Genomic DNA, 26080 nt, shown 5'->3' with positions numbered 1-26080 from the left:
CCAAATTTTAGCTCATTCTGAAAACGGGAACCCCTCCCTCCAATCGCTTAAAGTTTGTATGGGAAAAATCGTCAAAATGTATGGAGAAAAGCAACTGTTTTACTTTTTTACCTGTGTAAGGCGCCATAGTTATCCGATTCTTACTATTTCTCAAATGTAGAACCTTCATTAAATTTAGAACAACTTTCCCGGAGACACCATATTTTTATGATTTTTTCCCGCGAAGTCATTAGCGCTCAAAACTGACCATTTTTGCGCGGCTAGCTGTAAGGGGCTACCTAACAACGATGTTTAATTCCAATTCGAGCACACACGTGCTCTCTCTCAGGTTCAAACTCTCTCACGAGCTTGCTCGCCTGCCTGCTTGCCTGCCTGTTTACCTACAAGCGCGCGCGCTGTTTCTCTGCTTGGACTTTTGTCGTCGTCGTCGTTTTCGTTTGCTATCCGCTGCGCTGCGTTCCTGGCATGTTTATTATAATGTTCAGGATATATTTCGATATTTATTTCGAGATATAAAATTAAATGTAATATGTGATTAACAATAGATATCATATTATCAGAGCGTGTGTGAGAGAATACAAATTTCGATAAATTAGTTCCTCCATGAATTGTCATCTGTTATTATTGAGTAAATATTTAAATAGGGATATTGTAATTTAAATTTATTTCTAGTTTTTTTTAAATGGTACCATATCAAACTCAAGACTGGGATTTTAACTATTCTAGAAAAAATAAAAGACTTTTTTTTTACTTAGTCAAGTATAGATTTCAGGAAGAACAATACATTTAGACAACTCATCGATTATGGGAACTGTTTTTTCCACTTTTGTATACTATCAAACAAGCTTAAAAAGAAAATATTTGAATTTTTTTCGTAGCCCTATGATCACGACTATTTTTCATTCCATACAAAATATTTTAATCTGCCGAAAATATAACAAACTTCCTTACAACAAATTGCGGTATATTTTGCTTTTGACGATTATTAGAAGTTTATGTCAGATTCCGAAACATCCAAAAAGTGCAAACGATGTCTAAAAGAAAAGCCTCAAAAATAGAGATTGTTGAGTTGGATGATATTTAGAGTAAAAAAACAAAATTTGTATTAACTGAAGATTTTTTTAAATAATTCTAATGAGCATATACGAACAACTGCTTGTAATGCTTGGAAAAACGAACAAACCCTGTGGATTTTTGTGGTGTTCTCTTTGTGCTATGTTCGTGTTCATGTTCGAGTCATGCATGCAGTGGGGGGTCATTATGGTAATTGATATTATTGCGCGTCAGTATCGTGCAAGCAGTGGTGTTGGGAAGGTGGATTTTTGTGGTGTTCTCTTTGTGCTATGTTCGTGTTCATGTTCAAGTCATGCATGCAGTGGGGGTCATTGTGGTAATTAATATTATTGCGCGTCAGTATCGTGAGGGCAGCAGGGCCAGGAAGATGGTTTTATTGTTGTGTTCGTTTTGTAATGTATTTGTATTAAAATCTAGCATGGCTTTTTGTGGTGATGGTATGGTTTTGGTGGTGGTGGTGGTGGTGTTAAAAAAAACAAACGTTCAATTTACTAACATTGAGTCCAAAACCTCCCTACAAACATCTATACCACTAGGTGACGTAGAGATCTCTGCGCATTCTAGATAGATGTTTACTAACATACCTTCCAATCCCCGAGGTTAGCAAGGTACCGGCCAGGAGCCCTTATCTTACTGGATAGTAGGGAGTTTGGGGTAATATCGACAGTGGGGGTAAAATGGACACCCCTTTAAAAATCATGTTTTCTTCGGATATAAAGTGAAAACGGCAATTTAAGTGATAAGGCTAGTACTAGTAATGGCCTAGGAGTATGTACAAACCAAAAAGTTGGAATAGGTTAAGTAGTTTTGGTATAATATGTAAAAGTTTCCTAAGGCCGGTTGGCACTGCCTTAAATTCTAATATTTGAAGGTTAGGAAATAAGGTTTTGCAGGAGTTATATGGCAAAAGTGGACCTTTTGTGTTTAAGGGGATGCTTGGACGATGCCTGAGATATGTACGTATAAAAATTGTGCATTTTATCCATTTTTATCATCAAAAATCGCAATTTATGATAGAATATGCTATGGGGGTAATTTGGACATGGCTTGTGGGGTAATTTGGACATACCTGAAAGTGTACCTGTCAGGCAACAAAAAAGTAACTTTCATGGTTGGATGAGTTTTAAAGGGATTTAGATAAATTTAGAGGGATTTAATATGTCAAAACAATCAAAAATGAATGTGAGCAATTAGAACTTTCACAAAACCCCTATTTTTTAATTTAGATAAATTTATTCCAATATTTGAATTGATGAAAATCTGATTACTGTACATTTGGCGTTCAACAAGACTCTAATGTTGATTGCTTTTAATTAATTTCTTTGACATTTCTAATTTCTATGCTGGTTTACAATAATATTTAAATTTGAAGGGCTACAGAATGTAAAATTAAAAAAATATGATATTTTCAGGCTAATAAATTCTATATAAAGATTGATTTATATAAACATAAACGATACCTTAATCACTAAAAACAAGTATAGTGTGCCTGATCCAGAATCAATGTTTAAATCATTTCAGTATTAATGATTAAATTATGTACAGTATGTAAAAAAAGTATTTACACCCCTTGGGCACTATGCACATTTTGTGATGAAACATGTAAACAATTTAATGTTGACATAAACCTAGTACTTCGTTTTGTTCAGAAACTCATGCCGAACATTTTGCTGCAAAAAGCTCATGAAAATATGTTTTCTATAAAAGTTATATAACAAATACTATTACAAAAATAAAAAAGGTGCAAAAAAAGTTTGTACACCTTTCGAAAAATTAACATAAATAAAGTTATTTGTTGACAAATCACCATAAATCCAGTCTCCCAACTCCAAATAGGCATCCTTGACTGATTAAAAAATAATTTGGATTGAATATAAAGTTTACTAATTACTTAGTATAAAAGTTTATATAACTCTGGAAATTCTATATAAAACTTATCTAAACTTAATTTTGCAAACTTTCAATTTAACTAAATGTCAATATATTACCATAGAATTGCTAAATAAACATTTTGGAGTGGGTATAACACCGTTTTGGGGTCTTTGTATCGCTAGAATAGATTTTTCGTTGGAATTTCGGACCAACCGGAATTACGTCGTCGAAAAATCCGCCGGCATCGAACCGGTCCACAATTCACAAGTCAACCTATGTGGCATCGGAAAGGGCATAAAATTTCCGATCTTTTGATACCCATACATCTAGGTTTTCTATAAAACCCACGTTTTTAAATACCTGGGCAAAAAGTAAGTTTGATCCAAGAGAACAAAAATTACGAAATTCCATACATTTTTGGCAGATTGCTCAAACGAAACCATAACAACGTTTTTGCCTAGGTATTTAAAAACGTGGGTTTTATAGAAAACCTAGATGTCTGGGTATCAAAAGATCGGAAATTTTATGCCCTTTCCGATGCTACATAGGTTGACTTGTTAATTGTGGACCGGTTCGAATGCCGGCGGATTTTCCGACGACGTAATTCCGGGTTGGTACGAAATTCCAACGAAAAATCTATTCTAGCGATACAAAGACCCCCAAAACGGTGTTATTCCCCTTTCCAGAATGTTTATTTAGCAATTCTATGGTAATATATTGACATTTAGTTAAATTGAAAGTTTGCAAAATTAAGTTTAGATAAGTTTTATTTAGAATTTCCAGAGTTATATAAACTTTTATACTAAGTAATTAGTAAACTTTATATTCAATCCAAATTTTTTTAATCAGTCAAGGATGCCTATTTGGAGTTGGGAGACTGGATTTATGGTGATTTGTCAACAAATAACTTTATTTATGTTAATTTTTCGAAAGGTGTACAAACTTTTTGCACCATTTTTTTTTGTAATAGTATTTGTTATATAACTTTTTATAGAAAACATATTTTCATGAGCTTTTTGCAGCAAAATGTTCGGCATGAGTTTCTGAACAAAACGAAGTACTAGGTTTATGTCAACATTAAATTGTTTACATGTTTCATCACAAAATGTGCATAGTGCCCAAGGGGTGTAAATACTTTTTTTACATACTGTATACTACACTAAACTATTTGTTATCTTCCTATTGAATTATAGTTCTATCACAAAATCATTATTTAAACCTTTGATGAAATATTGTGAGCAATACTTCAAAATATAAAGCAATTACAAAACCAGGTTGAAGGATAAAAAACATGCTCAAAAAATCAAATGTTAAACTTATTCTTCAACATGTGTCCAAAATACCCCACAAAAGGTGTTCATATTACCCCACAAGGTATGTCCATATTACCCCACAAGGCATGTCCAAATTACCCCACAAGGCATGTCCAAATTACCCCATAGGGGTGTTCATATTACCCCCACACAAAAATGTGGGGGTAATTTGGACACCTTTTAACTTTTGCGATAAAAATGGGTTTTTCATCAAAATTTATCGAAATGAATGACATTTTTCCATCAAATATGGTCTCTATTATCCTCTGGTGTCATCCACATTCCTTTAAAATATCCATACAGCCCGTAACAGAGCAATTTCCTTAGGGTGTCCAAATTACCCCACACTCCCCACACGCTCATCTAAAGACGAAAACATGGTATCTCCCGTGTTGGAATGTTGTAACCGGATGAGAGTCTAGTGCTATCATACGTTTAATTACAGTTAAACAGCAAGATAAGCGTTGTGCAGCCATCCGGAATTGTGCGACCTTTATTGCTAATGCTAATGCTAATGCTAATGATCTAAGAATTTATTTGCTACATATATCTCAAAACAAACCTGCTATTTTAGTTGAAAATTATAAAAAAAAACATGCCAGGAACGCAGCGCAGCGGACAGCAAACGAAAACGACGACGACGACAAAAGTTCAAGCAGATAAACAGGCAGGCAGGCAGGCGAGCAAGCTCGTGAGAGAGTTTGAACCTGAGAGAGAGCACGTGCGTGTACGAATTGTAATTAAACCAGGGGGATGCTAACGGCAGCCATCTTGGGTGATTGAGATTGATAACGCGCGAAAACTGCGCACAGTGAAAACAAAAATATTTCTTTTTTTAATAATTCAATTTTTGTTATAAGAATTACTTTAGTAAAAGTCAAATTACACAGTAGTTAAGTTAAACGTTTCATGTGATAAAAGTACAACTTTAAATGAGGTCATCGGCCCGTTGTGTGCTTAATAATCCCAACTTTAGTAGTTTATTTTGCAAAAAAAAATGATAAAAATCACCTCACAAACATACACTAACTCTTAAACGTACATTGCGGTAAAATTTTACATAGAAACAATAATTACTTTATTTCCATTTTATGCCTGCAGTTTTTGTACTTTTTTTTACAGTGCGCAATTGCTTTGTTTTGGTTCCGTAACGAACAGCTGTTCTTTTGTGCTGGAGCCGAAGTTGACATTTCCCTTTTGTTCTGGTGCCGAAGTTGACAACTAGTGTTGGCTGCGGGCGAGCTGCCTGTAGTGAGATATAGATGTCGCCCCCCTGAATTAAACATCGTTGTTAGGTAGCCCCTTACAGCTAGCTAGCAAAAATGGTCAGTTTTGAGCGCTAATAACTTCGCGGGAAAAAATCCTAAAAACATGGTGTCTTCGGGAAAGTTTTTCTAAATTTAATGAAGGTTCTACATTTGAGAAATGGTAAGAATCGGATAACTATAGCGCCTTCCACAGGTTAAAAAGTAAAACAGTTGCTTTTCTCCATATATTTTGACGATTTTTCCCATACAAACTTTAAGCGATTGGAGGGAGGGGTTCCCGTGGTCAGAATGAGCTCAAATTTGGAATTTAGCCTAGTGATGGGTCAATCTTTGATTTCAGGGGGTAGCCCCAAAAATGTCTGGATTTGGACCACCCTAATGTAATGTACATTCACTTAAAAATAATATTAAGTGTCCAATCACAATTATGAAATATTGTAGCTTTCGCTATTTAGTGTTTTCAAATGAAGGAGGTCCTACAATTACAAGACAGAAAAGGGATACCTTAAAATTAACTTATAAACTATAGAGAGCGGATCTATGCAGCAGTCGAAATGCATCAATTATCTTATTGGACATAACATCCAATGTGTCAACTTCGGCTAATTGATGAAGTTCACTGGTGCTAAACCAGGGAGGAAATTCAAGAATCATTTCCAGAATTCAGAGGGAAAATAATAAGTTGAGTTTTGCAGCATTTGGAGTTTTTTTTTGCTTTCCTAAGGCTATAATCCTGCTCTAAAAATGAACTTTTCACAGAAAGTCGAAAACTGAACAAATGTCTGTGTGTGTGTAAGTGTGCGTGTATGTGTGTGTGTGTATGTGTGTGTGTATGTGACCAAAATTCTCACTGAGTTTTCTCAGCAATGGCTGAATCGATTTTGGTTAAACCAGTTGCATTCGATTTGGTTTAAGGTCCCATACGTACCTATTGAATTTTATAAAGTTTCGATATGTAGTTCAAAAGTTATGTATAAAAATGTGTTTTTGTATTTCTCCGGATGTTGGATAAGTGACCGGAAATCGATTCGAATATCGTCATGTTATACATCGTTGGTTAGGTAATCGCAACATTTCAACGAGTACAAAACATTGAAGATCTGGCAACCCTGTCTCGAGTTATAATCACTTAAGTGATATTTATGTACTTTTTTGAGGCCGGATCTCACTTAAATGTATTAAAACAATATCCGTATCCATCATCCAACCAACCGTTGGCTGGGTAATTGAAAGACCTTTTTAATGAGCCCAAAACATTAAAGATCTGGCAACCCTGTCTCGAGTTATAACCACTTAAGTGATATTTTTGTACTTTTTTGAGGCCGGATCTCACTTAAATGTATTAAAACTGTATCCGGATCCATCATTCAACCAACCGTTGATTAGGTAATCGCAAGACCTTTCCAACGAGTCCAAAACATTGAAGATCTGGCAACTCTGTCTCGAGTTATGACCACTTAAATGATATTTCTGTACTTTTTTGGCGGATTTTAAGAAATACTAGATGAAATTTGTGACCGGCTCCGTGGCTTAATGGTTACGGCTTCAACCTCATAAGGATCAAAACCCGGTTGGTACCTTTGAAATTTGGAATCAGGAATTTGAATTTTGAATATGAACAAAAACGAAATTGAATCAGGTGGGATTCGAACTCACACCTTTGGATTGGTGGCCTGGGACGCTAAGCAGTCAGCCATCAGAAGGTCCCCTCGTTCTTGAACTTTGGGTGTACTAACTATACTTTCCCATAATATCGCTACCGGCCAGCGGGTATTGGATTGGACCACAAACACACAGACACACACAACTAGATGAAATTTGTGTCCAAACCCATCGAATCATCAATAGTTGGTAAAGAGTGAGGAAGGCATCAACCGGTGGATTAAGTTAGTTTTTTTATTTAAATATACTTTATTGAATCTTCTTATAATAATTACATTTGATTTACATAATAAGTGGTCAGCTGTGGCTCTTCAGCTTTAGTTTGCTTTTCGTAATTTAAACACTGTTCATTTTCATAACTTTAAAAGTATTTGATTTATCACTTTTGTAACACTAGGTACAATGAGGAAAAAAAATGTTAAGAAAACATAACCTAACCTAAAACTAACTTAAACTTACAATAAACTAAACCAATCCTTGAATCAAGGGGTATTCAGAAATAGCACATTTTTCCCTGAATTTCAAACATTTCTCTTAAATCTTCTGATCCAACATTTTTATTTCTGCTAAGTCATGAACCTCACTTGATCTTGTCCAGCCAGGAACATTCAAAACCATTTTGAGTACTTTGTTTTGGACACGCTGGAGCTTCAATTTATGAGTTCTAGCGCAACACTCCAAAACATGTACTGCATACTCAATAACGGGGTAAATTATTTGTTTGTAAACTGCTAGCTTATTTTTCAAAGAAAGCTTTGATTTTCTGTTAATTAAAGGGTACAAACACTTGATGAGAATGCTGCACTTGTTCAATATCTTGTCTACATGCTGCCGAAACAAAAGTTTCGAGTCAAGTATGAGACCTAAATAGACAACTTCCTTTGACCAGGGTATCGAAACATCATTCAGTTTAATCAAAACATCATCCTTTGGGGCAAATCTGGCCGATTTAAGAGGAAAAATTATGGTTTGAGTTTTTGCTGCATTTATGCGAATTTTCCAGTCGCCAAAGTATCCGGAAAGAACGTCAAGACCCTTCTGAAGACGACCAACTAAATATCTGGTTATTTTACCCTTATTAGATTCCTACTCGAAACCAGGTGTCCGAAGGCTTGATTGTTGAGGCAATTGCAAACCTCTTTTACACCTAAGCTTCCATCCACCCGGGATTCGAACTGACGACCTTTGGATTGTTATAGTCCAACTGCCTACCAGCGACTCCACTGAGACAGGACCCAGGGAGACGACTCCTACAGCTGGACTGAGCTAACGACCTAACCTTTATTAGGTTAGTCCGGGGCCAACATTTACTTCCCGTCCGACGGAAGGCGTGATCAGACAAATCTCGTTTCGAAAAATGCCACCGGGACCGTCTGGGATCGAACCCAGGCCGACTGGGTGAGAGGCAACCACGCTTACCCCTACACCACGGTTCCGGCCAACAGATGTAAACATATTGTACAGAAGTGGGCCAAGAATACTTTCTTGGGGAAACCCAGCATTAATGTTGAATAATCCAGAAGCCATCCCATTCAGAAAAACCCTGAACGATCTCTCCGTTAGATAGTTTTTTTTATTTATATTTATTCAGATTTTCTCTTCCATGTACATTAGGGTGGTCCAAATCCGGACTTTTTTGGGGCTACCCCCTGAAATCAAAGATTGACCCATCACTAGGCTAAATTCCAAATTTGAGCTCATTCTGACCACGGGAACCCCTCCCTCCAATCGCTTAAAGTTTGTATGGGAAAAATGTATGGAGAAAAGCAACTGTTTTACTTTTTTACCTGTGCAAGGCGCCATAGTTATCCGATTCTTACCATTTCTCAAATGTAGAACCTTCATTAAATTTAGAACAAGTTTCCCGAAGACACCATATTTTTAGGATTTTTTCCCGCGAAGTTATTAGCGCCCAAAACTGACCCTTTTTTGCGCGGCCAGCTGTAAGGGGCTACCTAACAACGATGTTTATTTCCAATTCGTACACGCACGTGCTCTCTCTCAGGTTCAAACTCTCTCACGAGCTTGCTCGCCTGCCTGCCTGCTTGTTTACCTACAAGCGCGTGCTCTGTTTCTCGGCTTGGACTTTTGTCGTCGTCGTCGTTTTCGTTTGCTATCCGCTGCGCTGCGTTTCTGGCATGTTTATTATGATTTTCAACTAAAATAGTAGGATTGTTTTGAGATATATTTAGCATATAAATTCTTAAATTACGACAAAAATAAAACAAAAAACTGCGCTGAAAAAAATAGTTTAAAGAAAAGACAGCTTAGGCTCGATCAAAAAATTACAGCAAATGTCATGAGAACAGGGTGTTTTTTCAAGCATTACACGCAGTTTTTCGTATATTCTAAAGAAACATGATAGATAATGATTCAATTAAAAAAAAAAAAAACTTCAGGTAATATAAATGTTGTTCCTTTAGGTAGTTTGCTTTAACAAAAATATACTTAGTACAAATCAAAGCAATTTTAAAATTATTGCTGCAAATTTTCATTCATACTCTCTAAAATTATTTTTTTATTCTTTATGGAAATTTCTTTCTGTGTTCCTAGACCACCTGCAACAAATTTTGCAACTGTTTATCATTTTTTGTCAGTTTACCTGTAAATTTAACGATTCAGAAAACATCTCTTTCTGCACAATCGTAAACTACCTTCAGATCTTGCAGTTGCGGCCTTCCTTTCCTTTCAGTTTAAAAAAAAATCTAAAAAACATTCCTTCATTTTTTATCTAAAAAAACTGCATGGTATTTCTTGTAACAAGAGCAGATAAATTAAAATCCAAAACGATGACGATTCATGGATGAACTTGGGATGAACTAATTCATCAAATTTGTATTCTCCCTCACACGCTCTTATAATATGATATCTTTTGTTGATCACATATTACATTAAATTTTATATCTCAAAACAAACCTGGTATTTTAGTTCAACATTATAATAAACATGTCAAGAACGCAGCGCAGCGGATAGCAAACGAAAACGACGACGACGACAAAAGTCCAAGCCGAGAAACAGAGCACGCGCTTGTAGGTAAACAAGCAGGCAGGCAGGCGAGCAAGCTCGTGAGAGAGTTGAACCTGAGAGAGAGCACGTGCGTGTACGAATTGGAAATAAACATCGTTGTTAGGTAGCCCCTTACAGCTGGCCGCGCAAAAAGGGTCAGTTTTGGGCGCTAATAACTTCGCGAGAAAAATCCTAAAAATATGGTGTCTTCGGGAAAGTTGTTCTAAATTTAATGAAGGTTCTACATTTGAGAAATGGTAAGAATCGGATAACTTTGGCGCCTTCCACAGGTAAAAAAGTAAAACAGTTGCTTTTCTCCATACATTTTGACGATTTTTCCCATACAAACTTTAAGCGATTGGAGGGAGGGGTTCCCGTGGTCAGAATGAGCTCAAATTTGGAATTTAGCCTAGTGATGGGTCAATCTTTGATTTCAGGGGGTAGCCCCAAAAAAGTCCGGATTTGGACCACCCTAATGTACATTCATTCAGTTAAAATATTATTGAGTATCCAATCACAATCGATGACTTTTCACCTCAATTTTAAATACTAACAACTTTCATTTATTCATGAAATATTGTAGCTTTCACTATTCAGTGATTTCAAATGTAGGAGGTGACCGAGCCACGTATCCTAGTGGTAACGCTCCCGCCTAGTAAGCGGTAGTTCGGGGTTCAAATCCCGGCTCGGACCAACGCAACTGGTGATCGTTTCTCTTCTGGATTCGATTGCTTAGTAAAGGGAAGGTAGTGTATCGTCACAAACTGGACCTAATCACGACACCTTAGGGAGGCGAACTATGGAATGTTAACATTAACCTTGACATGTTAACATTAAGTTGAGAATGAAATTGCCACTGAATCCGCTTTGTAAATGCCGGCCCCGATACTCTTCAAGGGTGTTCCCCTCAGGAACTGGGAAAGATTTACTTTTTTTTTACTACATGTACAAAAGGGAAAAGGGATACCTTAAAACTAACTTATAAACTATATAAAGAGCGGATCAGTGTAGCTGAAGACTGCACTGATTTTTGTCGAAATGCATCAATCATCTTATTGAACATAACATCCAAAGTGTCAACTTCGGCTAATTGATGAAGTTCACAGGTACTGAACCAGGGAGGAAGTTTCAGAATCATTTTCAGAATTTTGTTCTGAATCCTCTGAAGTTTTTTCTTCCTGGTTAAGCAACAGCTTGTCCAGATCGGTACAGCATAAAGCATGGCAGGTCCGAAAATTTGTTTATAACTGCCTTGATGACCTTCTCAAAGAGTTTGGACAAACTACTCAACAGACTAATGGGACGATAACTTGTTGGCGATGTTGGATCTTTTTGAGGCTTTAAAATTGGTATGACTTTGCCCAGCTTCCAATTGGTGGGGAAGTAACCAAGTTGCAAACATTTATTGAAAATATTGGCTAGATGTTCAAAGAACTGGTCACTCTGTTTTTTCAACACTAGATTAAAAATGTTATCAAAGCCAGGAGCTTTCATATTTATCATTTGTTTAACTGTAACTTTGACTTCCTCAGCAGAAACATGGGAATCTGCAGGAAATTCAAAGGTAGAGTTATTAATTGTTGAAATACTATTGGCAACTGATGTTTCTTTACGACTGGTCATGGAAGTGCCAAGATTATGAGAACTAACAAAATGAAGCCCAAGTGCATTTGCCTTTTCCTCGGATGTAATCAAAGGAGAATCCTCAACAATAAGAGGAGGAATAGGCTTTGGTTTGTTTTTAAGAACTTTTGAAAGTTTCCAAAATAGTTTTGAATAATTCCCAAGCTGGATTACATGTTTTGAAAATTCTAGATTTCTGATATTGTCAAGTCGGTCTTGTATGATTTTGTTAAAATTGTTCACTGAAATCTTTTATTCATAGTCCCCAGTCCGTTGATATTGTCTCCTATAAACATTCCTAAGTCTAATCAAGTGTTTAGTATCTACGTCAATATCAGTTACCTTAAAATTAACAGGAACGTTGGCAGCCTCTGCTTGGTTGATAGCCTGTTGGATCACCTCCAGCGAACGATCAATATCAGCAGAAGTTTCAGGGTGTTGATCATAGTCGATGTTGCCGTCGACCACTTGCTGAAACTGCTGCCAGTCAACGTGGTAATCTTTCCGGGTTGGTTGCCGCTGCAGAGTAACGGAAGCTCCAACTCCACAACCACCGGATAGTGATCAGAACTCAACTCTTCAAACACCTCAGGGTGAGCCACGTTCTCAGCCATATTGGTGATGAAGAAGTCGATGATTGAGTAATTCCTAGACCGAGCCACCCTCCTTGGTCTAACTACGTTGTAGTATCCGTTTTGCAGATCGTTGTGCAGAATCACTCCGCTCCGATTCCTTCTGCTGTTGCCCCAAACTTCATGCTTCGTGTTGAGGTCACCAGCGATGATGTATTTTGCACTCCGCCGTGTCAGCTTCTGGATATCGCTCTTCAGTTTTGCTGCTGGACCATCTCTGGCATTCACTTGACGTGGGCAGTATGCAGCAATGAAGAGTACTGGGCCAACAGAAGTGGGGATTTCAACCCCAACGGCCTCGATGATGTCCAGCTTGAAGAGTGGCAGCCGGCGTGGCTTGAGATCACGATGCACAGCGACAAGCACACCTCCTCCTCCAGAGGTGGTCCTGTCGAGCTGCGTCGCGATCTTGTAGTTTTGCAGATACAGTTTTTCACCGAGCTTCAGATGAGTTTCCGTGATCAATCTCCTTCTCGCGAAGAAAATCCACCAGCTCTAAATTCTTCCTCCTAATGGAGCAAGGGTTCCAATTCAGCAGCTTGAGGGACCTACGATTCATACACGCAGAAAAATGAATTATCAATTCAATAAGTTTTTGCCATCATTTCGATAAATAAAATTATCGGTTGGCAACCAATAATTTATTTTATCAAATTCAATAAGTTTTCTTATCAATTTGATAAAACTTTTTTGTCGATTTGACAAAATGTATTATCAATTTGATAAACATCTTAGAAGAAACGTCAAAAGCAAAACTTATCAAATTGATAAAATTGTTGATCATTTTGATAAATTTTGTTAATCAAAACTATAATTTTGTTTATCGGAATGAAAATTGTATTTATCACTGTGACGGGGACGCGTTGTCTTGTTTTTGCATGCTCATTTTTATTTCTTTTGTGTCGCTTTTTTTTGTGCTTGGGTGCGTGGTTATTATAATTAAATAATGGCATCATAAGTGCGTTGACCACGGGGACGCGTTGTCTTGTTTTTGCATGCTCATTTTTATTTCTTTTGTGTCGCTGTTTGTGTGCTTGGGTGCGTGGTTATTATAATTAAATAATGGCATCATTTGTGCGCTGACCACGGTGACGCGCTGTCTTGTTTTTGCATGCTCATTTTCATTTCTTTTGTGTCGCTGTTTGTGTGCTTGGGTGCGTGGTTATTATAATTAAATAATGGCATCATAAGTGCGTTGACCACGGGGACGCGCTGTCTTGTTTTTGCATGCTCATTTTCATTTCTTTTGTGTTGCTGTGATTCGTATGGGGTGAGTGATTGTGGTAATCGAATAATAACATCATTAGTGCGCTGGAAGTGGGGACGTGAAATCGTGATTATGCAGGTTAATTTTTTTGTGTGCTTTTTTTCGCTGTTCGTATGGGGTGAGTGATTGTGGTAATCGAATAATAGCATCATTGGTGCGCTGGAAGTGGGGACGCGAAATCGTGATTATGCAGGTTATTTTTTTTGTGTGCTTTTGTGTCGCTGTTCGTTAGGGGTGAGTGATTGTGGTGATCGAATAATAGCATGACTTACTGAATTATTTGTGTCTTGAGCGTAATTTTCGTTGAGTAATTGGTGTTTTTTTGTGATTTTTTTTTGAGATCTTAATTAATTGTTTTGTCATTTTCAAAGCCCTTCCTATATCATCGTTAATCGGAAGGCACGGCGTCGGGTAAATTGTGTATAATGTTTTGAATAAGGTTTTATTTTTAATGGTGAAAAAGCCATTTCTATATAATGATCGAAAGACGCACTGACATTCTGGATTAATTAATAGTGTAGTGAAATAATTGTGAGTGAGTGATTTTGTGTGTTAACCAGAAAGACCTTCCCATAGCATCGTTGCTCGGAAGGCTCGCCGACGGGTCTGTTATGAAAGTCCTCCCCATAGCATCGTAGCTCGGGAGGCATCGAAAAGCCAATACCTTATCCTACTAACCCAAAAAAAAAATAATCACGTGATGCTTGAAGGAGATGCTGTGGATTCAACGGTCTCAAGCGGTATCAACAAGTATATAGCGAAAAACTGTGTGCTTGATGAGTCTGCAACTTCAACTATCGGACTAACATTCCTCCCTTTCGTTGAACTGCAGGCTTCTTGGGAGGGCGCCGGTATTGACTAATAAAGTAGGGATCTTCAGAGGTTAAACAGTGAACGGATGGTTGGCTCCCACTGATCATTTTTGATTCATTGTTTAACTTCAGCTGATCTGTCAATAACGGAGTAGCAGCTCATTGGCAGTCAACCATGCTCATGCTCATGCTCATGCTCATGCTCATGAAAATTGTATTTATCACTGTTTTGCTGGTTATTCTTTCGTTATTTTTATTAAAAATCAAACAAAAAATTAGATGATTTAACGCGTGATTCAACGACTGTACTGGTGGTGGACTCGACAGCAACTCGGCAGCAACCTCAAGCGCTTCCTCGTTCTTCTGGTTGTCTACCGTATTCGGTCAACTTTAGACTCTCCAAGCTGAAGATCCACCTCCGTGGTGGACCAACCGGAACTCCACAGGGACCGACTCTCCCGATACCTTCTCCTTCATTTTGGCTTGCATTTGTCAACGCTAAAGTTGTCCGGAACGTTTTGGCGGTGTCCACAGATTCCTGGTTGAAGCTCAGATTCGGGTGAAAATCTGAAAACACGAAAAAATCATTATTTAAAAACAACTCTGTACAAATTTGTCACCATCAACCTCTGATTCTATTCCAAGATCAACCTCTTTGTTCAATGTGGGCTGGGGTGTACTTTATTGCAGCTTACAGGTTGCGGAAGATTTCAGATTTTCCAGGACTTCGAGTCGCTGCCGATCTTTCCGTAGCGGGCGTATTTATCGTCCCCGTAGGTTCAGTATAAGCCGGATTTTACGAAAAACTCGCTGCGGTAGTGGCTGCGGCGGCATTTCCGGCTTTTTCTCAATCACATCGAATTGATTTACCGTACGGTTTACTTCTTAAAAAAAAGTTAGATTAGAATATTCCTCGATGAATCCGCATGTTTGTTTCTTTACTTTTTGATTTGTTTGTTTATGTTTGGAATGACAGGAGAAATTCAGTGACAATTTTATTCATAAAAAAAAACAATAATGATTGTCGTTTTGACAATTAAAGTTTATCAAAACGATAAGTTAGCGTTATCAAATCAATAACTATAAGTTATGATAAGATGATGATAATGTTATTTATCAATTTGATAAGTCTGAATTTTTCTGCGTGTACTGAATGACGAACGAGGTCAGCACTTCAATCTGCTGGGTCTTGGTTTTGCATCCACGAAGTACAGCGGGCATCTGTTTGAAAATATTGAGGAGTTCGGTTGAGGTGTAAAGATCATTACCATTTTCCTCAACTGCTGGTTCTTGGGTTGGTCTTGGCTCCTGGCTGAAGCCCGTTGGCGATGGTCTCTGTTCCTGGCTGAAGCCCGGCGGCGGATGATTGATCTCTGCTCCCTTCCTGGGATCCAACGGCAACGGTGCCAGGTTCGGGACCTGCCGTCGCGGTTGAAGAGGTGGATAGTTTTGCTCCACCAGGGCTGGAGAAGTTCTACGACGCTTAGGCTGATTCTTGGTCGACGTTTGCTGCCGAAATTTCACAAACTCAGCTCTCTTGAGGCACTTTCGGTCGGTTGACGAATGCTCACCGTTGCAGTTGAGGCACTTTACCACCGAATCTTGGATGCACTGCGATGTGATGTGCGCATCGGTACCACATTTAGAGCAACGACGCTTTAGGTGGCAATTCTTACCTCCGTGCCCGAAGCCCAGGCAGTTGAAGCATTGTGTGACGTCACGATGCACTGGTCGGCATCGCTCCCACGACACGATAACGTTGAAAACCACTCGAATTGCCTTCAGCTCAGGAAGCGTTGTCGATTCCTTAGCCAAATGCAGCAGGTAGAGCTGGTCACGATACTTGATGTCTGTGTTGCGTCGGTTCATTTTGTGCACGGCCAACACATCCAGTTTCAAAACTTTTAGCTCGGCAGCTAATTCCTCCACTGGCATGTCGTACAGACCTCTGACGACGATTTTGTACGGCTTATCCATGACGACATCATGGGTAAAGTACTCCGCCTCGTTTTCGGTCAAGTAATCCTTGACCAGTTGATAGTGCTGCCTGGATTGCACCAGCACCTTAATTTCATCCTGACACAGACGAATGTTGCCTTGGACTTTCCCAGACTTGATGAGTTCAACCAGTCCCGCTCGAACGTCGATTGTTGCTGCTGATTGCCGCACATAAAAAGGAGGCAGTTTCTCCTTTCGCTGTTTCACTTCATTCTCCTTTGCTTCCGCTACCTGGTCCTCGCCAGGCAGTCCAGCGAACTTGTTGTTCTTCAAAAGCTGCACCTCGTGCGACGAAGAGTTCCCGCATAGTCAACAACCATACAGTCACCATTTGTCGAATGATTTTTCCTAAATGATCTTAATAATACACCAAATAGGGTGCAACCGTACATTTTCCATTCCCCAAACAATCCTACAATTTATTAAATAGGTCGTTAGGTAATGTTACAATACATTTTTACAAGGGATTTTTTTCGTGGATCATAGCCATACCCTACCCCAAACTGTTCAATTCTTATTTTATGTGAACCGTACCACAAATTAATAAAATATGATTTTAAATGGTGAACTGCTTTACCGACACTTACCGACACCATTTGAAAAGGGAGGAGCCAAAAATAAACTTTACAAATGTTCTGGGAACTATGGATTCAACGGGAATGGTAAGTATATGATTATTAATGGTGAGCGTTTTTTTTTGCAATGTCCGGGATTTGTTACCGCTTGATGATGATGTCTCCTGTTGATTCTTCCGTGGTGCTGCCGCCTTATCTAATTGAGCTATCTCAGTTACATAACGTTTGGCGGTTTAAAATGCATTTTATTATGAAATGTGGCCTCAAAATTTATCATAAATATATCGTAACATGTATGGTAGAACCATACAAATAAATTATAGACCAATCACATGGCGAACAGTTATCGTTCTGATAATGGTCAATCAATTGTTTAAATTATTTGGACTTATAAAAATTATCACGAAAATAAATTAGCTTTACATACAAACTATATGACAAACAGGTATATCATTCCATGAATTGTTGAACAATGGTTTGAATTGTTGAGACTTAGGAAAATTTTCGCTGAATTCAGGTATATCGTTCCATGAATTGTTGAACAATGGTTTGAATTGTTGAGACTTAGGAAAATTTTTGCCATAATTCAGGTATATCGTTCCATGAATTGTTGAACAATGGTTTGAATTGTTGAGACTTAGGAAAATTTTCGCTGAATTCAGGTATATCGTTCCATGAATTGTTAAAGTATTATTTGAATTATTCGGACTTGGGATTTTTTTTTTGCTGTAGTTCAATTGGCTCAATCATACAATACCTGTTTCAAATAATCCTAAGCGTTTGGCGAATTTTACTGTTTGAAATAATACCAAACATATGAGGAATAATTATATCGTACCATTAATTGTTGTGCAATTGTTTCAATTATTAGGACTTAGGAAATTTAGGAAATTTTCCGCTTAGGTTTCTTTGACTAAATCATACCGAGTACCATAACTTTTATCATACCGGCTACAGTACTATTATGTTCTAACAATAGCTGTTTCGAACCATCCTAATCGTATGACGAATAGATACCGTTCATTAAATTGTAGGAAAAAAAATCAACCATTTGAATATGTCAAGATAAGTGTAACAATTCGGGAAATAGTACCATTTTAATTTTGTTATATGGTCGTGACATTATATCAACAATATCACGAATGGTAACTATACCAGAAATAATTTTCTTATGATTTCGACAGTTTCACCTTTGGTATTTGATTATGCGGGTTCTCCTCTCCTCATCCATCGGTACAGTACCATCGATCTTTTTCGTCTTTTTGCTTTTCGATGTCACTTCCAAAAGCACCTTCCTTTTGGAAATCCCCGGTTTTTGGTTATCAGTTAAGGCCTCAACCTTCCTTTTGGAAAGCCCCACTTTTCTGCCTGCGCCGCAGGTAGGGCGATATTGCCGGCGTTTTCCGCCGGGACGCGACGGGTCCTGTTGAATAAGACACCTATGGGTCATTCCATCCCAAGTGACCACGCGTTCAACATCGACCTTCACCAAATTTGCTCATATTTGACATGGGGTTGTTTTTGTCCCAAAAACAAAGAATCCCAAGTTTGGTGACATTTGGTCCACCCCGCGCCCGTGGCATCCACCTCCTTTTCTGAGATTTTTGGAAAACCTCATTTTTAAAATGCATTTTGCTGAGAGAAAAGTTTACGCGGATTTGAAGATTTTTTGACGTAGAATCGAATGGCGTACTCAAAATTTACGTAAAGTGTTGCCAGATATGAAAATTTTGCGCTTTAGGTTTTAAAATGCATTTTTAACCCTTTGGACGAGCACTTACGGGAAAACTGACAATTGCATTCGATTGCTGAGAGTTTTTTACATTAAATTCAATCAAAACCTTAGGGTAAATTGAATATTTCTTGAGATATCACATTTTTAAGTTGGAAAGCTTTGTATTGCATAGCAAATGAGCAATTCTCTACCAAAACCGGAAATGGATTTTATTTGTATTTTTTTTATTTAGCTCAAACTGTGTGGGGGCCTTCCCCTATGACCAAATAAACTATTTTGCGTCATTGGTTCACCCATAGAAGTCTCCATACAATTTTGGCTGCTGTCCATACAAAAATGGTATGTACACCCAAAATTCAGAATCGAGATAATCGTTCTCTCAAAATTTATTGAGGGCTCAGTGCCAAAATCGATAGAATAATGGTACCAACTCACACCATCATAACAAATGAGTTCATTCGTTAGTTGAATCAATAAATCTCAAACAAATGTCATACATCGACTTCTGACTTCTCCATGGTCACCAAGCTGTGGTGGCCGAGGCAGCTAAGTCATTGGATTGGTTTGTCAAAGGTCTCTGGTTCGATTCCCGTTGTCGACACTTTTGGTTTTTTGTTTGACGGATGAACTTTTTTGCAAATGAACCTCGAGAGAATAGTTCTATCGCCCATCTCGAGCTGTGTTCTCTGCGTCCGTGAATGGTACCACTATTCTCTCGACTCGAGACCATCATTCTCTCGGACTAGCGCTGCCAGTTTTGGGTGCAAATATTCAAACAGCTGTAAATTTTGAGTGAATTTTCTGATCAATTTGGTGTCTTCGGCAAAGTTGTAGGCATTGTTGTGGACTTTTGAGAAAAAAAAATAGGTTCACGGATTTTTTTTTGCAGATAGTGATTTGGATTTGGAAAAAATCGAAGTTGCATGCAAAAACAAGTTTGACATTATTTTTTTTATGCAAAATTGAATTTGCAATCGAAAAGTACTTTGCAGATTTTTTGATAAAGGGCTCCGTTTTCAAGATAAAGCCACCGAAAGTTTGATTTTAACTTTTAACATCTTCTTCGACAAAGTTTCCCAAAACGCTATCAAATTTTCTTATTGTCAAAATTCTCAAAGATTTTGATCCGGGGAACAACAACAACATCGCAAAGCGCTAAGAATTGATCCCGTAAATATTAAGGGTAAATTTTTTGAGCATGTTTTTAAATTTTGCCAAAAAAAACTCCAAAAATCCTTCAGGTAAAAATTGGACCCACCAACCTTAACCAAATGGGCTCATATTATCAGGCTAGCTTCTAGGGCCATAAAACTAGAAAATTCCTGTTGAAGCGCTCGAAATTAAACATTTCGTCATTTTCTTATATCCATGAACCACGCCAAGTCTTGTCAAGACGGGGGGTTTAAATGCATACATACAATAAATACATACATACAATACATACATACATAAATACATACATACATAGATACATACATACATTCATACATACATACAATACATACATACATAAATTCTATTTTGGGACATTCACTTGCTTCCGTTAAGAAATTGAAAAAAATCAAATTTCAAGGCCTACTATGCTCTCACGCACTGTACTGTTGAAAATTGATTGTAAAGTAAAACATTTGCTATCCCAATACAAAGCTTTCCAACTTAAAAATGTAATATCTCAAGAAATATTCAATTTACCCTGAGGTTTTGATTGAATTTAATGTAAAAAACTCTCAGCAATCGAATGCAATTGTCAGTTTTCCCGTAAGTGCTCGTCCAAAGGGTTAAAAATGCACTTTAAAACTTAAAGCGCAAAATTTTCATATCTGGCAACACTTTACGTAAATTTTGAGTACGCCAGTCGATTCTACGTCAAAAAATCTTCTAATATGCATACCCAAAAGTTCACTTTTTGTAAACTTTTCTCTTAGTAAAATGCATTTTAAAAATGAGGTTTTCAATAATCTCAGAAAAAGAGGGGGGTGCTACTGGCGCGGGGGTGGACCAAATGTCACCAAACTTGGGATTCTTAATGTTTGGGGCAAAAACAACCCCCATGTCAAATATGAGCAGATTTGGTGAAGGTCGATGTTGGACGCGTGGTCACTTGGGATGGAATGACCCCTATCTAAAGTGCGCAAGGACCCCTACGTCACCTTAGTGGTATAGATGTTTGTAGGGAGGTTTTGGACTCAATGTTAGTAGGAGAGGTAGAACCCTAGGATACACCTCGAAAGGCGTTGCATGTTGGTTGTAACAGTATTCCTAATTCCAGTCAAGGCTCACCAAGTCGCCATGGCCTAGTGGTTAGCAATTTTGCTTACCAATTCAAAGGACGAGGGTTCGAACCCCGCCTCCAGTGACTTTGATTTTTCGTTCATATTCAGCATTTCAAGTATTTCTATGTCCTTAACATTCTCGATGGGAGCAGATGGGAATCGAACCCAGAACCATTCGCTTACAAAGCGAACACTGTAACCATTCAGCCACAGCTGCTCCCTAGCATTTGAAGTAATTTTCAATTCTATTAAAAAAAGAATTAAAAATATCCAAGCTTCATTGTAATCTTCTTGTGATGACACCTTTGGTGGAGATGCTTGTATCATCAGCAAAAGTGATTTCTGACATCCTGGGGGCAAATCAGGCAAGTCAGAAGTCAAAATATTGTATAAAAATGGACCCAAAATGCTACCTTGAGGGACGCCAACGTACATGTAGTTGAGCAAATTTGCTATTGTACGATCCGTCAAATAATTTTGAATAATTTTCACAATATAAATCGGAAAATTAAACCTATTTTCGCAATCAAACCTTTACGCCAAACACTGTCAAATGCTTATTCAATGTCTAGAAGAGCGGCGCTAGTAGAATTTGTTGCTCCGAATTTGTTGGTGTAATCCAATATCCAATTGGGTACTAAAGCCCTATGTCAATTTTTATGTGCAACGGTAAATAACACGATTAAAAACAATTTCTGATCACTTTTTTTTCATTTTAATGCAAATTTTTTTTTTGACTGGACAACATTTTTTCGATGTATCAACTATGGTCCCCTTGGAACGAGCTGTCAAGTAGGAACTTTTCTGTCAAGAAGGACCGCGAGGTTAATTTTTCAAAATTGATTAAAAAAATCCATTTTAAACTCTTTGTGGTCGTACAAAGGGTCATTGTACTCAGAAAAATAAGCTTTATCGCTGTAAACAATAATATCAGAAATCTAAGCTTCATTTTAGGACCCAATTGTCCGATTTTTCCACACTCTCATTCGGAACGGAACCTTTACGCATGGCCCTCAGGGACGTATCTGCTGGTAGTCCTTCAATGAACTCCCGCCAGTACATTCGCTTCTTCCGCTTCAGAGTATTACTATACCTGCGGATCAAGAGCTCTGTACTTTTGGAAGTTCGCTCGCACTTGCAGAAGTCCACATAAGCTTCAGACCTGGCCGCCGAGAGATCCGTACACTGAGCTTGTAACGCACTGTTATAGATCAAACCCACATTAACTCAGTGCGGACGTTATGCATCGGCGGCCGTTACTGATCGTGTGGTCCGCCCTAGAACCGCCCTGGCGAACCGAGGGCGGGCCGCCTGGGCGGTTGAAATTTGACATTTGAAATTTTTCAATTTCGTCCGCCCTCCATCCGCCTTGGCGTGCCATGGGCGCATCGCCTGGGCGGTTCAAACTGGTCGCTGAAATGTTTCAATATCGTTCGCCCCTCAATCTCCGCGGCGAGCCAAAGGCTGATTGCCGTGGCGGTTTGCATCTGAAGGAATTTATTTCGAATTTGACATTTCAGTCAGTTTTCAACGAGCTTCGGTGGGTGTTGTTATTTAATCGGCGGCTGCTGATTTTCGTTGTTAAGTTCGTGTTGGGAGAAGTGTTGTGTGTTTAGATTGTTTACTTATGTAAACAAACAGTTGAAAGTGCGTTTGAAATAGTGATTGAAGGTTGTTTTGCAAGAATAATCGTTATTGTTGGTGTAATTTATGTGACACCCCTTATAAATATTGTTGGCAGATGTGCAATCATTTGGAATACTTTGAATTTGATATGTTTCATTGTTGTTATGATTTGATTTATTCTTTTTTGTATGTTTGTATGGAAATTTGGTGTACATTTTGGTAAAAAGTATACCTTTCCCAGGGAAACCTCTTGAAGAGTATCGAGGTGGCATTTACAAAGCGGATTTTGTGCCAATGTTTACTCAATTAATGTTAATGTTTTTTTTTGTGTGAATGTTAACACTCCAAAGGTTGCGGGTTCAGTGCCAGCAGTGGAGGAAATTAGTGGTGCAGAAGCGATTTTTGTCTTTCTTTTGTTTGACGTTTTTTAGGTGTGCATGATGCAGGACGTGGGTAGGAAGTAATTTCAATTATTTTCAATTATCAGTTCAGCGGCAACAATATCATTTAAAATTGTGTTTAATTTTTTACAGCTTCCTGGATCATTTATAAATGAACGGCTTATATGTATTTATCTATTCTGCATTTGATTTATTTGAATGTTTATATCATTCCTATTCCTTGTCCTTTTTTCTACCATTCCGCCATACCATATATGATTAAATTTCATGAACTAACGACAGTTACTGAAATAGCAATGGAACCATCTGAAGAATTTTTCTTTAAAATGTAATTATCTTTCTTCCAGCTTCCGGGAATCTTCTTCAATTATAATGCCTACATTTATCTATTCACTAGATGATTTATTTAAATGTTTATATCCTTCCTCATCCTATTCCTTTTCTTTCAGCAATGGAACCATCTGGAGCATTTGTCTTTTTAATTATAGTTGTTTGTTTTGCAGCTTCCCGGAATCATCTTTAAAATTACTGCTTATTTGTATTTATCACTGTAAGATTTATTTTTATATTCATATCTACCATTCCCCATACAATATATGATCAAATTGAATGACAAGAAAGAACATAGGGTGTAATCTACTAGGATACTTTCTTCGGATTAGCTGCGTTGTTTTTTATTAGATTAGAGTATGAATTGTTAACATTCAATACGTTGACTGTTTATATGTAAGTACCAATAATACATGAACATTTTAAATAATTTAGTTTTTAAGAATTAGTTAAAGAATTATTTTTATTTGCAGGAAATGGAAAATCTTCGCAACAAGTTTGCTTATCAATATATTATTTTGTTTCTTTATTTTTTTCATCATTTCACCTCAGTGAACTAACAACGCACGTAAGATGTATTGAGAACAAAATTATTTTGAAAATTATGTTTTTTTTCATATTTTTGTTTTATTTCTAAATTTTAGCACACAAGAATCTACAAAGATCTGCATTTCTATATAAGGCACTTTGTGTTTTTTTCAGTTTTAGATGAACTTGAAAAAACACTATCAGAATCCTGAAGGAACCTGAACGGGTATTCTGCGTGGGCGGATGAAATATGTATGAAAGGCGAATCGAGGGCGGGCCAAGGCGGTTGGGGCTTTTTGGGCGGATGAACTTTATATAGGGGGCGGATCGGGGGCGAGCCGCTGGCGGACCAACCTATAGGGGCGGCTGAACCGTATATGAGAGGCGCAACAAGGGCGAGCCAAGGTGGTTGGGGCTTTTTGGGCGGATGAATTTTATATGGGGGGCGTATCAAGGGCGGCTGAACCGTATATGAAAGGCGCAACAAGGGCGAGCCAAGGCGGTTGGGGCATTTTGGGTGGATGAACTTTATATGGGGAGCGTATCAAGGGCGACCCGCTGGCGAACCAACCTACAGGGGCGGCTGAACCGTATATGAGAGGCGCAACAAGGGCGAGCCAAGGTGGTTGGGGCTTTTTGGGCGGATGAATTTTATATGGGGGGCGTATCAAGGGCGACCCGCTGGCGAACCAACCTACAGGGGCGGCTGAACCGTATATGAGAGGCGCATCAAGGGCGAGCCAAGGCGGTTGGGGCTTTTTGGGCGGATGAACTTTATATGGGAGGCGTATCATGGGCGACCCGCTGGCGAACCAACCTACAGGGGCGGCTGAACCGTATATGAGAGGCGCATCAAGGGCGAGCCAAGGCGGTTGGGCCATTTTGGGCGGATGAATTTTATATGGGGGGCGTATCAAGGGCGACCCGCTGGCGAACCAACCTACAGGGGCGGCTGAACCGTATATGAGAGGCGCATCAAGGGCGAGCCAAGGCGGTTGGGGCTTTTTGAGCGGATGAACTTTATATAGGGGGCGGATCGGGGGCGACCCGCTGGCGGACCATCTTACAGGGGCGGACGAACCGTATATGAAAGGCGGGTCGAGGGCGAGCCACGGCGGTTGGGGCTTTTTAGGCGGATGAACTTTCTATGGGAGGCGTATCGAGGGCGACCCGCTGGCGGACCATCCTATAGGGGCAGTTGAACCATACAAAACGGCGTATGTAGGGCGGATGAACGGCGGGTAAAACATTTCAAGGCAAACCTGGGCGACCCCGGGGCGAGTCGCTGGCGGACCAACGTCACGATAAAAACTGATCGTGCGCCAAATTGTTGCAAATTTTATCCGCCAGCGGCACTGCGACTTCAGAGGAGAAATGTGCCCTGTTTGCTGCCCACTTCAAGGACGCGTTCAATTCCAGGTTCGCTTCGGAGGCGGAAATTATCGAAGCCACAAGGAACACTCCCATCAATGCTATCGAGTGTTCCCTCACGGAAGTTGCGAATTGCCAAGTATCTGCTGCTATTAACAAGCTCAAACTCTCCTATTCGCCCGGTCCCGACGGAATTCCCTCTTCGGTTATCAAACGATGTTCTGGTGCACTCCTTTCCCCTTGACCTGCCTGTTCAACCTATCTTTGCGGCAAAGCACCTTCCCGGATAAGTGGAAAGCCTCTTTTATGTTCCCGGTGCACAAGAAAGGTGACAAAAGCAGCGTCAAAAATTACCGTGGAATCACCTCTCTCTCGGCTTGTTCGAAGGTTTTCGAAATTCTGGTCAATAATGTACTGTTTGACTCTTGCAAAACTACATTTCCACGGATCAGCATGGCTTCTACCTAAACGCTCTGTTGTCACGAATCTTGCTCAATTCGTGTCACATTGTCTTCAAGAAATGGATGCTGGAGCTCAAGTCGACGCAGTGTACACAGACTTGAAGGCGGCGTTCGATCGGGTTGACCACGGAGTTTTGCTAAAACGACTGGAAAGACTCGGAGTCTCCGCCAGTCTCGTTCGTTGGCTGAAGTCTTACCTCACCAACCGGATTCTGCGAGTCAAGATTGGGAACTCTGAGTCAGACATGTTCAT

At 38.9% G+C, this 26080-nt stretch overlaps 1 protein-coding gene across 4 annotated transcripts in view; it reads left to right on the top strand.

Moving 5' to 3' along the window:
• The window catches only part of LOC119765492 (UNC93-like protein MFSD11), an 87764-nt gene that overhangs the window by 39144 nt on the left and 22540 nt on the right, over positions 1-26080 (top strand). The gene's annotated exons all lie outside the window — the stretch shown is intronic.

Source organism: Culex quinquefasciatus, chromosome 1 (genome assembly GCF_015732765.1).
Source record: "Culex quinquefasciatus strain JHB chromosome 1, VPISU_Cqui_1.0_pri_paternal, whole genome shotgun sequence".
NCBI lineage: Eukaryota > Metazoa > Arthropoda > Insecta > Diptera > Culicidae > Culex > Culex quinquefasciatus.
Note: the sequence above shows the minus strand (reverse complement) of the source record. Positions and strands in the feature narration are given on the sequence as shown.